The sequence below is a fragment of the Sus scrofa genome, chromosome 10 (assembly GCF_054392235.1).
Source record: "Sus scrofa isolate SSC_HxYL_T2T_F1_AM1 chromosome 10, Sscrofa_HxYL_maternal_Yorkshire_Landrace_v2.0, whole genome shotgun sequence".
In the NCBI taxonomy this organism is placed as follows: Eukaryota; Metazoa; Chordata; class Mammalia; order Artiodactyla; family Suidae; genus Sus; species Sus scrofa.
In genome coordinates, this window is record NC_139392.1 from 68,474,453 (window position 1) to 68,487,288 (window position 12,836).

A 12,836-nucleotide genomic window follows, 5' to 3' on the forward strand; every position below is an offset into this window, starting at 1 on the left:
CCTGCACCGCAGCAGTGACAACGCGGGATGCTTAACCCACTGAACCACCAGGGAACGCCTCTTCTATTTCCATTTTCAAAGAGCTCTTCATGACTCATTAAGTTGATTTTGTGACCCACTGATGAACTATCACCCCCAAAACACTCATCAGAATCCAAAATATAAAATATCAAATTATATATCCCATACAACAGGGGTAATTTTGACCAAAACACAAACTTTGGGAGACTAGTGCCTGTTCAGTCCTTTTGTGAGTATATCAAGTTGCTATGATCATGTATCTCTTACCATGGAATACAACCCAAAAAGTTTCAAGAACGCTGTCTTAACTACCCTTGCCTGACTTCTATGCATATTTCATGGTTCAGAATCAAGATCAGCAGAAACCAAATCCCACTCCAACCCCCTTGTCTGCCTCTCAGCTCCAGAATCTGGTCTGAGAGATTTTTTCCCAGGTGATCAACACAATAAGCAGGTTCCTTCTACATGCAGAAGGACTCCTGCCTCCAGCAAGAAAAAAAAAAAAAGGTATATAATAGGAATATGATCAACATCCGTAAAACAAGCGTTATACCCAATGGAGAGGTTATTCTAAGAAAGAAGCTTGCTTGGGAAGCTTGGTTGGACGGGAGACCAAGGACAGAAATTGGAGGGCTTGGAGTTCCTGTTATGGCTCAGAGGTAACGAACCCGACTGGTATCCATGAAGCCTCTCCAGAGTGACCCCCGGCCTTCTCAGTGGATTAAGGACCTTGTGTTGCCATGAGCTGTGATGTAGGCCGGCACCTGTAGCTCTGATTTGACCCCTAGCCTGGGAACTTTCGTATGCTACACATGCGGCCCTAAAAATCAAAAGAAGAAAGAGATTGTTATTAATCCCACAATCTGACACATGTCTGCAGCCACATGGTTTGCAAAGTACTATTTTGTGTCTCATTTTACCATCTCTCTTCTCTCACCCCTTTACTGAACTAATTCTCATCATCCTGTTGGTCTCTACTGAGCAGAAGCATCCTCTAAGAAGCTTTCCCTAAACTCTTTGCTCTGAGCCTTGGACATGATTTTCATTTGCACCCCTGCTGGGCTGCTCTGTGAGAGTTTGCACAATGTAGGTCTTGTTCTATCTCAGATCTTTCCTGGTAGCTGCGTACTGAACCCCGAGCAGGTACTCACTAAAGATGCATAGAGCAATGAATGGAGGCAGGGCCTCAAATCCACAGACTGGCTGGGTTTCTTATTCAAGATACTAGTTCCTTTCTAAAATGGGGCCACCGTGTTAATAGAAATAATACCAAGGGAGTTTCCGTTGTGGCTCAGGGGTTAAGAACACAACCCTGTTTCTTTGAGGATGCGAGTTCAATCCCTGGCCTAGCTTAACAGATTAGGGAACCCGCACTGGCAAGCTGCAGCGTAGGTCACAGATACACCTTGGATCCTGTGTTGCTGTAGCTGTGGTGGAGACCTCAGCTGCAGCACCCATTTGACCCCTGGCCTGGGAAATTCCATATGTCACAGGTGCAGCCATAAAAAAAAATAATAATAATAAAATAGAAATAATACTGAGAAGAAAATGCCTTTAGGAGGAAAACCATTTTAAATGATGAGGCAGGAGTTCCCGTCGTGGCGCAGCGGTTAACGAATCCGACTAGGAACCATGAGGTTGCGGGTTTGGTCCCTGCCCTTGCTCAGTGGGTTGAGGATCCGGCGTTGCCGTGAGCTGTGGTGTAGGTTGCAGATACGGCTCGGATCCTGCGTTGCTGTGGCTCTGGCGTAGGCCGGCGGCTACAGCTCCGATTGGACCCCTAGCCTGGGAACCTCCATATGCCGCGGGAGCGGCCCAAGAAATAGCAACAATAACAACAACAACAACAACAAAAGACAAAAAAGACAAAAAAATAAAAAAATAAAAATAAATAAATGATGAGGCAACACAATATACCAAAACCTCAAACAAGGTCAGGTCTATTATTAATCAGGTACTTCTGTGCCCATTTAATTGGAGAAGTCTGGTAACCTCCAAACCTCAGAGCGGGTGAGGGTCACTAAATGTTCAGAGGGAATGAACTCTGGGGAATTCATGCCCTATTGTGCATGACATCCCTTAAGGAAACTGACAGACAGGAGGAACAGCAAAGAATCCTCTTAAACAAAGGATGCTGGACAAAGGCTTCTTCCAGAAGCAAGATCCGGATGGGGGAATGAGAACGGAAATGGAGGGCTGGTCACTAGGGCTGGCTGCGTAAAGGGCCAGGAGCGGCTTTTGAGGAAAAAGCTGAAAGAACCAAGATGTCTTCGTGGGTGTGTTGGGATGGCAGGGCAGGGGAGGAAGGTGCAGGAAAAAGAAGAGGGTGTCCAAAAGATATAGAACTCCTCAAGGAAGAAGCTTCACCTGCTACAGCACAGCAGTCGGGCAGAATGTTCCAGAAACTGGCCCCGGGGTCTTTGTGCATGCTTTTCTCCCTCCCTGGAATCTGTGTTCTCCCTTGTGCCTTGGAAAAGACCTCCCCTTTCTATCATGAATTGCCTCTGCTAATCATAGCCAGTCTTCACTGAGCACTTAAAACAAAATCGATATGTGAAATCTTTGTTTAATCTTCACAACTCTTCAGAGTAACTCCTGCTTTTACCTTGTTTTAGAGATGAGGGGAAAAGTGAGTTTGAGTGACTTGCCCGAGGCCACACAGCTTAAAGTGATCTGACTTCCAGTTTCAGCCGAAAATATTCACTGGAGCTCCCTGCTTTGCCCAGATGGTCTGATCCTCTCTTCCCTCCGCTCTTTCATGAATACCACTCAGCCATAAAAAAGAATGAAATAACGGCATTAGCAGCAACACGGATTCAACCAGAGATTCTCATATTAAGTGAAGTAAGTCAGAAAGACAAATACCTATGATGTCACTTATATGTGGAATCTAAAATATGGCACAAATGAACTTATCTACAAAGCAGAAATAGACTCACAGACATAGAGAATAGACTTGTGGTTGCCAAAGGGGAAGGCGGATGGACTGGGAGTTTGTGGTTGGTAGATGCAAACTATTACATATAGAATGGATGAGCAATCAGGCCCTACTGTATAAGCACTGGAAACTATATCCAGTCTTTTGGATAGACTATGATGGAAAACAGTACAAGAAAAAGAGTGTGTGTATGGGGAGTCACTATGCTCTAAGGCAGAAATTGATACAACACTGTAAATCAACCATACTTTAATAATAATAAAATATATATAGCACATGACTTTTTTTTTTTTTTTCCTTTTTTGGCTACACTCGAGGTATATAGAAATTCCTGGGCCAGGGACTGAATCCAAGCTGCAACTGTAACCTACACCACAGCTGCAGCAACATGGGTTCCCTAACCCACTGCACCAGATTGGAAGCTCCTATTGAACATGACATTTAAATACCTCTGAAATCTGAATGCATCTTACAATTGGAAGGACTGCATAGTTCAAGTAATCTCTTCCTAGATTTACCAAAGAATAGTGGACTATCTTATAATTGATAGCATTTTTTTAATTTTTAGTACACAATAGATTGTATTACAATTTTTATGCTTTTTTTCTCTTCCCCACTAAGTATGAATTCTTTGAATACCAAGACTGATTCGCTCAACTTTGTGTCCTTAGCACCTAACACAGTTCCCGACACATAAAAGTGTTGGGCAAATTTCTTGAATTCAGTTAGCTGAAGAGGGACTGTCATCTCCCTGATAGGTGACAGGTAGATGTAATTCCGGAGGCAGAGGTCCTCTCTGTCATCACTAAAACCCTTGATTATCCTCAAAGCCCCTGTTCTGGAAAAACAAAGTCACAATGTCTCCGAGTTTTATTCCAGTTAAGTTCTATCTGGCTCAAAAGGTATGTGATGGTTCCCTCTGGCAATTACTTCAGCGTGTCTCTCCTCAACAGCTTGTCATCTATTATTTGCCCTTTATATTGGGTTCAGACAATTTGTAATCAATTAAAGCAAGATAATAAGGCCAAATTAAAGTCAAATTTTATTTTTTATTTACTTTTTTACTTTTTAGTTTAATTTTATTATTTTTATGGCCACGCCCACTGCTTATGGAAGTTCCCAGGCCAGGGACTGAATCCAAGCCACAGCTGCAGCAACACCAAATCCTTTAACCCACTGCACTGGGCTTAGGGATCTAACTCATGTCTCTGCAGTGGCCTGAGCTGCTACAGTTGGATCCTTTGTTGTTTTTGTTGTTGTTGTTTAAATTTTTCCTTTGCAGTTGGATTCTTAACTCACTGTGCCACAGTGGGAACACCCTAAAGTTAAATTTTAAAATCTGATTTTGCAAACGCAGATCCAGTTGCATCTAGACTTTAAACTTCAGATGGTACTCAGCTCACTGAGGTGTTTGCTTTGGTCTATGTTTTGTTTTGAAAATTTTTAACTGACTATCAGAAGATAACATTTAAAAAGCATATATTTCCTTCCCCCCCCAAAAAAAAAAAATCAGAGGCTCTGCTGATGGTGGGCCCCCCTAGTTACCTCTGTTCATTATTGGTGTGAAGCTGCCCAGTTCAGAGACAGATATTCCCATTTTCCCATAATCCCATCTGGGGGCTATTTAACCCACCCACTTGGCCCCTGAAGGCACTTGAGCTTATGATGGATCTTGAAAGTGAAGGGCTTGAGCAGTTAAGTCTCTAGCTTAAGAAGGATCATAAAACCTGCAAAATAAACAGCTTTATGTCCAGAAATGCTTTAAGTGAATTAATGATTTTCAAGTTACTTTTTGCCTGACCAATAGATTTTTTTCTTTCAGTTTGTATATGTCTTCTAGAGAATTAACATTTTGTGCATTTGAGATTTCCCAGTAAGATACCGCTTTTCGGTATTTAAAGAAAAGAGAAAAATACTTAGGAAAACCTGGAGAGCAAAAGAGAAGATGGGGTTCCCTTGTGGCACAGTGGGTTAAGGACCCCACTGCAGCTGCCCGGGTCACTGCCGTGACACAGGTTTGACCCCTGGCCTGGGAACTTCCACAAGCTGAGTGCAGCCAAAAATAAAAAAATAAATAAAAGACTGGATGTCCAGTATGGCCCAGCATAGGTGACTGTTGTATTGACAGCATTCCCAGAGCACCCGTGCTTCCCCAGCAGAGTCACAGAAGTTTCTTTCTTTCCCTTGGCCTCTATTCTCATGTAACCACATGGGAGAAGGCAAGCTAATTACTTTCTTAATTATCACATTCATGTTTCATTCTATACCACACATGGTGGTCTCAGTCACCTTTAAATTATACTTCAAAGTAAGTTTTGAGGGTGTATAGAATGTAGGTATTTAATTAGTCTATTTTTAGGAGAAGATGCTCTTGTCTGGTCATATGCTAGGTATTGCTGCTGACATTAGTCAGGATAAGGTTTGGTTGCAAGTGACAGAAAAACCATGAGGTAACAGGCTTACACAAGATTAAAGATCATTTCTTAGTGTGTAAAAAGGTCTGGATGTACATGATCTAGGACCAGTCCACCCATGATGGTGTCAAGGATTCAGGCTCTTTCCATCCCGTTGCTCAGTCATGCTTGACCTACATTCCCAAAGCCACTTACCATCCAAGATGGAAGCCATCCTCCAGGAAACCCCTCGTCTGCAAAAAGAACCAGAATATTCTGCAATTTGTATCCTTATACCCCACTTTTCCCAAGAAGGTTTTCTCAGCTAATGAAGAGACTGGACTGGTAACTTCTCAATACACTTAACACTTCCTTGTCCTAGACTTGAATCATTTAAATATTTTAAAATGTATTCATGGTGTGTATATTCTTAGGCAGCTCTGTCATCATCCTTGTTCTGAAATCTACAACAGTGATTCTCAGCCCTGACTACACATGGGAGCTGCCTGACAAATTTTAAACTGTAAAGCAGTTCTCAGATGATGCTTCTGGTCCGCCATCCATACTTGGGGAACAGTTGCAAAGGTGAAAGAGGGGCTGGCAGTTGGGGGGCAAGAAGGGGGATGTTGGAGAGGGGATTCACGTCAATTATAGGTTCCATCAATGGCCCAACTCTACACAGGGCCCCAAGGAGTGTGCGTGCTCAGAAGCTAGACGTTAGGATTCTCTACAGAGTGTCTGGGGTCACACTTGATCCAGAGGCATGAGGCTCTGTATCTGTGAATGGATTACACAGGCCCATGGGCAAGGATGACCAGGAGTGGCAGCCACAGGGCACTGAAGACCAGAGGCTCTTCCCCATTGTTTTGTGGTCTGTATACAACCCAAAGGTATGAAAAGGAACCAGGAAAGTAGGTAGATGGATAGATGGATGGATGGATAAATGGATGGATAGATGGATAGATAGATATATAGATAGCATTTTCTGCTTTTCTAGAGTAGAAGCAAAGTCACACTGGATTTCATTTCAAAAAATTTAAATGTGATAGTTCTTGTGACTTGGGTAACATGGAACATCCGAAAGTTTTATAGTTTCAGTTTTTGCATTTAGAACTATGATCCACTTTGAGTGAATGACATTCAGGGTTAGGCAAAAAAATAAATAAAACCTAACAGCAGCAAAAGCCCATAAACTCCCATGGTGGATTCTGTGACACAGCACGTAGATCCCACTTCAGGATGGGGACACTCACTCCAGCTGCCGGACATGTGGGTTGGTGACAGATCACAGCGCTGTTCCTCACCAGGAATTGCTCTCACCTGCAGGAATCAGCCTGTCCAAGCCTGGTTGCTCCCTGGGACAGCTCACATCCAGTGACTTCTCGGTGTGAGTCAGGTCTGGGCACCTGGTGGGACAGTTCAGTGTGGGACGCCTCTGAATGGCCAGTTCAGCTCCAGAGCTCCCCATGGGATGCAATGCTGCCCCTCTTCCCCACCTCCTTCCCTCCACCCTCTCCCAACCCTCTTCCCCTCCCTCCTTGCCTTCACTCTCCTATAGGTACTATTCCCAACATTACGCTCCAGATGAACTGCTGCATGAAAATCCAGGATTTCAGTGTCTATCTTAGAAGAGTCTCTCTCTGATCACCTCAAAGCTGATTATGCCATTTCTCTGCTTTAAAACCCTTTGCCTATAGACTAAAATATTAACTCTTCATTTGGGGTACAAAGGCTCTCATGGGCTGGCTCCAGTGCATCTTTGTCCTCAGCTTCCTCTGTCTCCAGTGACGGTGTCCTTCAGACAATGTAAATCTACATCCCCAAACTCCCCACACCCACTTTCTTGCTTGTGGTCTCCTCTCTGCCAAGGATAAATTCCCTACCTTCTGCTTTACTCTTCTGTTCTGCCTTGGATGGGATAGCACCTCCTCTGGGAAGTCGCCTCACTGTTTCTGCTTAGCACCATGCAATCCTTGATGTGAGAATCCATCATCTAATCTTGAAACTTATTTGACCCTCCTACTAAGTTGTAATCTCTTCTAGGTGGAAACCAAATTCTAGATCCTTGTGCCATCTTCACTGGATTATAGATTTTCAGTACATTTTTGGTGAATGAATAATAAATACAAAGATAAGTTGTGTAGTGTAAAAAAAAACATTAAATATTAGGAAATTTTTGCTATACTTTGTTCCTGATATCTTATATCTAGAATATCATGTAGCTTCTTTATCAGAGTCTGTACTTTCTAAAAATCTTTTTTGAGTTCTGGACTAGCACGTTGGCCAGGGAACAAATATAAGCAAAGACTTCAAGGTGAAAAATGAAATCCAAACCTCAGTTCTGCAAAATTAGTTATATTTGTAAAACAGGATGAGGGGGTGAAAATGACGATGATTTCAGGGGGAAAAAAGAGCAAGAGAGAGAACAAGGGAGGGAGGAGGAGAGAAAGAGAGAGAGAGAGATGATTAAAAATTAGATTGGCTGGTGAGAGACTGGAAATTTTCTTCCCATTCCCAAGAGGCTTATTTTTTTATCTTTCTTTCTCACACAGGAAAGCAGCACATTAGTTTCAAAGTTAAGTCTCATCACTAAGAAAAGGCATTCACAATATATGAATGATGACCAAGCATTTGGATTTTATTTATGAGAATAAAACTTTAAACTAATTAAACAATCATTTGTTCTCTTTTACAGACTGATGTTATTATAGGATATTACAATTTGACATCAACTTTTTACACTCTAAGTTCTGGAGACTTGGTTGACTATTTTAAAGTAAGAGCTGTGTTTATTGATATATTTGATTTTAGGAATTATGATCCTGCAGTTCCCCTGAGAGATTATGTTCTCTTCTTTTCTAAGACGAAGTCCTTAACAGGATGAGATCTTATCTTCCAGGAAACCATGAATTCACTGCGGAGGAGAAAGATTTGGATTTCGCTCTGGTAGAACGTGAAGTACCTTTTGAATTCTTTACTGTCTCTTCCAGTGATTTATCTTCTGCATGAAAATAATCTTTAGCATTTTTCAAGACAGATGAATTTATCTTTATAGAAACTGAACAGTTGTTCTGCAAGAAAACCAAAGAGAAAGGAAAACAAAATGATAGCTTTTGGGCAAGGCAACCGGGTCAAAAGAAGGTAAAAATGAAAAGAGTATCCTTGACTGAGAATCCAGGTGAAGCTTATGTCAAAACTCTTATTTTCAACAGTGAGGCGGTCATGAAAAAGTTGAAATTGTTGTCTTGTTTCCAAATAAATGTTGAGATTGTAAATTCTACATTATGAAAATGGAATCTGGAAATAAAATCCTAAACAATTGAAAATTTAAAGACTATGTTTCTTTCCTCAAATTTGCCTTGCCTTTTAACATTGAGTTTGGATCCCTCTGCTACTTTCTCTCAGTAAATAAGCTACCCTAACTCCCAGATAATATTAAAAATATAACTGCAGAGAAAGGAAACAATATTGGAAGTTAGAGTGCTTCAAGCAAAACCAAATTATAGTGCTTCAATAATCAGAAGAGTTTTTTTAAATTAAATCATAGGTCTTTATTAACAAAATAAAAGCTTTAGCTTTTTACACAGGGACAGAGAAAATGTGAGTGTAGGACCCACATTGTCCCGCTGTCACCTTGACAGACAGAGATGGTTATTAACAAGAGTGTAATACAGGCATACGGAGTCTGGAATTCTGTCTCTGTTAAGATTTAGATCCTGCCAGTGGGTAGCAGCTGTTTTAAATTTAAGAGGACAGGAGTGAGTTAGCGACATTTTGTAAGAAATAAATGAGCCCTCAGCGCACACCAATTGCTGGTAAATTCAGAAAATGATAAACATTCTTCCTTGAGCAAGAAAGCTAGATCGGAAACACACCTGCAAAGATTTATTTTCAAAACAGAAAAGATGTTGCTGTGCAACTGAAATGGTCTATTTTCACCGCTCCCCCCAGTCTCTCCTTTGGGATCATCTCCTGATTTCAATTGCGTTCATAAAAATCTGAGAGATTTTGATGAAACTAAGACAAAACTCAAAACTTCACAACTCGAAAGTGTTCCTTTGTAAAACCGAAGTCAATTTCCATTAACATTGACTCAATGTAATTTTCTTCTTTTGGTCTGTGCATTATTTTTCCCCCATGAAAATAGCATCCACATTTTAAAAAGGAAACAACAAAAATCAAACAAAAAACCTTAAAAAACAATCAAGAAATGTACCGAAAACTGAATAGTTCTTAAGACATACAATACAGGGGCTGCTGACACCATATTAAAAATAGATAAGTCTTGGAGTTCCCTAGTGGCTCAGCGGGTTATGGAGCCAGTGTTGTCACTGTAGTAGCATGGGTTCGATCCTTAGCCCCAGGATCCTCTGCATTCTATGATCATGCCCCCCCTCCCCAAAATTGATAGTGGGTCTGGCACTTTATACTATGACTGGCATTCTAGAGAGTTGGTGAAAAACTTTAAACAAATCTCTTCTTTAAATCAATTGTGTGAAGTTTTAAACTAACAACTTTCTAGTGTTTTGAAATATCACGGAATTGATATAAATGAGAAAATTTGTATTTAATAAACCTAATTTAAAGAAAAGTAAAATCCCTCAAGTTGCCATTTTAATTTCCTGAAATAGATCCTCTTGCTTGTCACTTAACACCCTATAAACTACGTGCATTTCTTAGTTGCTTATCTTTAAATCATAGCTCAGGAACACTTAGGAAAAGAAGAATCTATATTCAGAGGTAAAGTGAAAGATGAAAATACAAGGTAGTAATGGAGACTATACTTAATATAAGCAAACGACAATTCTGTGCCATGATTTTCTTCTAAAATTAGATGATAATCATCAAACTGCCTCTTTATTTTTGTAGTGTTCAAAATTGTGTGGGGTTTTGACACCATTAATCATGAGTATCACACACACACACAGAAACCACATAGGCTAAGATAAATAAACTGATAATAAAATGCACTTTAGGTCACTTTCAGGCTACATAATCCAGCAAAATACAGTATTTTCTCAAACAAATTTAGCCTGAGGTTTATACAACTACTGTTTTTCAGTAAAAAGGATATCTATCAGTCACTCCTTATTATGAAAATTTGGGTTATAGCAGCGAAGGTGCAAAACAGTGGTGAAATAATTTCCATTATCAGAGTTTACATTACTGCTTTAGACCATGGCGAGAGGATGACCGAAAAAAAATCCTTTGTGATCATGATCCTAAATGCCCAATCATTCCTCCCAACCCACAAAAATATCAGAACCTAGAATTGAAACAACAGAAAAAAACAAATGAGGAAAAAGCCCTCAGGGTGCCGATTCCATCCTGTACTCCTCTCCTTGTGACAGGTTTTTTTCTTCCTTCTGTTTTGATATTGAAAAAAAGAATCTGTCGCACGATATTATTTCTATAGAAAACTTGAGTCAGCATGTGGTCTCCCCCTTACATAGCACAATCCTTGGTAGCAAAGGATGTATTTTACTTACCTGTCTGCCAGTATTTTCCCGTGCACAGAGAAGATCCTTAAAATACAATTGAAAAAACATACAAACATACAAATAGAACATCTTGTCCTTAATCGCAAGGACAGAGTAACAGCTGCTTTGAAGGGGAGGATTCAAGCAAAGCTAAACCATAGAAAGCAGTTGCCAAATCCTTCAGCTATTGCCTTGAATGAGCCACATGATAACCTTTGATGTCTAGTTCAAGTCTTAAATCTGTGGGAGCAAGGCTCTTAGAAGCCCTGAAGCCCCAAACCATGGAAATCCAATTTTGACTTAAATAAAAAGCATTTTGTTGGAAATGGTTTCATACATTAAGAATCTTTGATGCATATCTTCCACTAATTTGTCTTTAATCTTCTGGAAAAAGAAATAATTTTGATATAATCTACCTCACAAAACAAAAGGCAGTAACGCTAAAGTACGCAAAAGTAATTATTGCTGCTAATTAAATGTTGGAGAATTTAAAAACTCTGTGAAGAGACATTTAAGGAGATAGGAGAAGCAACAATTTTTAGCCTATCAGAGTTCTGAAATGCATACATATCCTCAGAAAATCTAGTTTAATTAATAGTAAATTTAGCCATTACATATTTTGATATCTTGCAAATATTTTTAAGTGTGTGAAATTAAAGTTTGTATTACAGAATAAATGCTGATTTTCAAAAAATAGACTTACTTTAGATCTGTTAAGCATTTTTAATCATTCAACAAACGTCAATCACATGCTCTTGCAAGATACTGACTGTGTAGTAAGACACTGATTTTCAAGGATCTTTCAGGTCAATAGAGGTGATGAAATAGTAGGAAAAAAGTAATAATAATAGTAAAAGATATAAAACTCTAAGTTTTGTTCAATTTCAGTTATAAGTGCTATATTTACATATGTAAATATAAATGTAATATATAATGTAATAATAAACATAGATACATTTCAGCAATAAATATAAGTTCTATATTTACATTATAAATTCTATATATTATATTTACATTGGGCAATTCAAATTACATAAAATTATTAATAGTAAATTAAATAATATAAATAAATTTCAGCTATAAGTTCTATATTGACAAGTTCTATATTTAGATTATATTTACATTTGGCAATTCAAATTTGGCAGTATAACTATGAGTCATGATCAGGTAGATTTATTAAGTGAATTCATATATATAACATTCCTGGAATATATGTAATAAGTGCTAAAAATGTGTTAACTATTGGCTATTTATTCCAGAAATACAAGGATAATTCAACATTATGAAAAATATCTAGTTTAATCACATCTTCAAGAAAGAAAAAAATGCATCTGTCAATAGACACAAGAAACATATTTGATAAACTGGAGCAACAATCAACCGAAAACCAAAACCCAGCAATCAGTGTGCTAAAATGTGAATGGCTAAAGTATCACCATTAAAATCAGCAAATACATAGGGACACCTACTTTATCAATCAGGAGTCAGTCAAGAGGCAGAAACCACACCAGCTAATTTGGCAGAGAGAATTTCATATAAAGCTTTACTAAGTAGATGTCAAATTCACAAGGTAGTTTAAAAAAACAAAAAGAGGAGTTCCCGTTGTGGCGCAGTGGTTAAGGAATCCGACTGGGAACCATGGGGTTGCGGGTTCGATCCCTGGCCTTGCTCAGTGGGTTAAGGATTCGGCGTTGCTGTGAGCTGTGCTGAAGTCTGCATTGCTGTGGCTCTGGTGTAGGCCGGCGGCTACAGCTCCGATTCGACCCGTAGCCTGGGAACCTCCATATGCCGCGAGAGCGGCCCTAGAAAAGGCAAAAAAAAAAAAAAAAAAAAAAAAAAAGAGAACTTGGGATCACAGAGGTAGCAACTGCAGAAAGCAGCTACTGCTTTATGATTGAGTGAAATCAACAAGAGAGGTTGGATTTGTTGAAACTTATAAGCTTGGAGAAAGGCCCCTGAGGCAATGAAATGCAGACCTCTTGTCTCTCCGAGTGGGAGGGTGCA

The 12,836-nt window shown here is 39.6% G+C and overlaps 2 long non-coding RNA genes across 2 annotated transcripts; both read right to left on the reverse strand.

The window, feature by feature from the left end:
* Window positions 1–5,476: 5,476 nt before the first annotated feature.
* Window positions 5,477–7,371, reverse strand: LOC146399490 (uncharacterized). The gene is made up of 3 exons (XR_014817860.1): window positions 7,236–7,371; window positions 6,673–6,758; window positions 5,477–5,606 (listed from the first exon to the last, which is right to left on the reverse strand). It is a non-coding gene; the product is annotated as an uncharacterized LOC146399490 (long non-coding RNA).
* A 598-nt stretch (window positions 7,372–7,969) lies between these two features.
* Window positions 7,970–10,969, reverse strand: LOC146399491 (uncharacterized). Its single transcript, XR_014817853.1, has 2 exons — window positions 10,842–10,969; window positions 7,970–8,423 (listed from the first exon to the last, which is right to left on the reverse strand). It is a non-coding gene; the product is annotated as an uncharacterized LOC146399491 (long non-coding RNA).
* Between the last annotated feature and the right edge of the window lie 1,867 nt (window positions 10,970–12,836).